A 2,069-nucleotide genomic window follows, 5' to 3' on the forward strand; every position below is an offset into this window, starting at 1 on the left:
GTGTACTCTAGTGTACGACTACCCCTTTTATAAGCAGATTCAGCCTAATGGACGACTCATTCTGCTCAGATACGGTTTGATGTACGACCCAGTTAGACCTTCATCTGCTCAGATGCTACCTAGTGTACGGTATACTTCTGAAGTGTAGTCTAGCATATGACTACCCCCTTTTATAATCAGATTCAGCCTAATGGACGGCTCATTCTGCTCAGATACAGTTTAATGTACGACCCAGTTAGACCTTCATCTCCTCAGATGCTACCTAGTGTACGGTATATTTCTGAAGTGTAGTCTAGCGTACGACTACCGGACGACTCATCCTGCGACTCCAATACGGTCTAGCATAAGACCCATTTGGATCTTCAACTCAGATACGATCTGGCATACGATCCGGTCTGGTCTTCTATCCCCGATGAAATCACCCGCTTAATGGAGGTGTCGTTCTGCAACTCAGAGACGATCTAGCGTACGATCCATTCTGATTTTTCATCCTCAGCGAAGTCATCCGCCCAATGAACAACTCACTCTGGTATTCAGAGGCGATCTAGCGTATGACCCATTCTGATCCCTTATCCCCAGCAGCGTATAACACACTCTGACTCGGTACGACATCCATGTCTTCAGATATCGTCTAATGAACGACGCACCCTGAAGTTCTCATCATCAAATTCCCTGGATGGCATCTTTAAGCCCATCTCCATCAAGACTAGCTCCTGATTGACAAGCGCAAATTTTTGGGCTTTTTAGTGTTCAATAATCTTCCACCTCCAGACCACGAATGGTGCACATACCATTCTACTCTCTCGGTTCAAGAATATCGAACAGGGGCAGCTGTCATACCCCAAAATTTGCCCATTAATATTTCAAGACATTTTTCAGGGCACTCCAACTCATTTTTATGACACTGATCTCAAAGGAACGAAGGCCCAGCTCACGAATGGCCCAATCCAGAAAATGGCCCAAAACTGGCCTGTTCGCTACGCGTTCGCTACACGCTCGCCTAGCGAACGTTCGCTACACGCTCGCCTAGCGAACGTTCGCTACACGTTCGCTACCAGCTCGCCTAGCGAAGCTGACAGACAACAGAAACTTTCGGGCTTCATTCTGAGCCCATTAGGTCATCAAAAGAGCATTATAAATACCAGCACTTCGGTAATGAAAAGGAGGACGAAAAACAGAGGAAGAGGGACGAAAACCCTGGCACAGAAACCCTGGAGGCTACTTTAGAGAGTTCCGAGTGAAAAAACCCTAAAGGCCGCTTCTCCGCTCCGAAGCTACCACCGCCCAACTCCATCCGATATCAAAAGCGATCAATCTCTTCAACATAGCAGCTTAGTTGCAAACAGGTTTGTGTATCATTATTGTTTTATGCTTCCAATTTGTAAATCTCTAAATACATAATGCATCATGATTTAATTTTTGGATATGTGATTAGACTTTGCATGTGAAGTCCAGTACGCCTGAATATCCTGAGTGTTTGACCATATTATTTCTGTAATTGAATGCGATAAGGCATGCAGCATGCTGAGATCATACTGTTCTGAAATTCAAAACCCGCAGCCGCTCGCTAGCACATCGCTAAGCGAGCATGTAGCGAGCATTCGCTAGGCCCTCGCTAGGCGAGGCAGAGGCGAACGGGACAGCCGTTGATATTTGTTATGTCCTATGCGTAACCTGATCTATTCTATGTTAATTATGCACTGTTTTGCCTGACATTCATGCTGCTGTGTTTTCTTTTGCGGTGTAATCCTCGATTGCACCCTGATTGGTATTCTAACTCGTTTGCTGAATTTTGTAAAGGTTCACATATCCCAGGAAAAGAGTGCTGTTTAGGCCTTCCACTTTATTTGTGGGATACCCTTATGAAGATCCACCCTAAATTGCTTAATTAATTTTAATGTATTAATTTTAATGTATTAATTTTAATGTATTGATTTTAATGTGGAGATTCATCCTAATCACCTAATTGACTTTAAAATATGACCTTTAAACATGTGATTTTGGACCTCTTTTTGTTACCCTACGATTACAGTATAATGGTCATGTCCCGCGAATGTGGGGATACACTT

This window comes from Lathyrus oleraceus, chromosome 7 (genome assembly GCF_024323335.1).
Source record: "Lathyrus oleraceus cultivar Zhongwan6 chromosome 7, CAAS_Psat_ZW6_1.0, whole genome shotgun sequence".
Classification (NCBI taxonomy): Eukaryota; Viridiplantae; Streptophyta; class Magnoliopsida; order Fabales; family Fabaceae; genus Lathyrus; species Lathyrus oleraceus.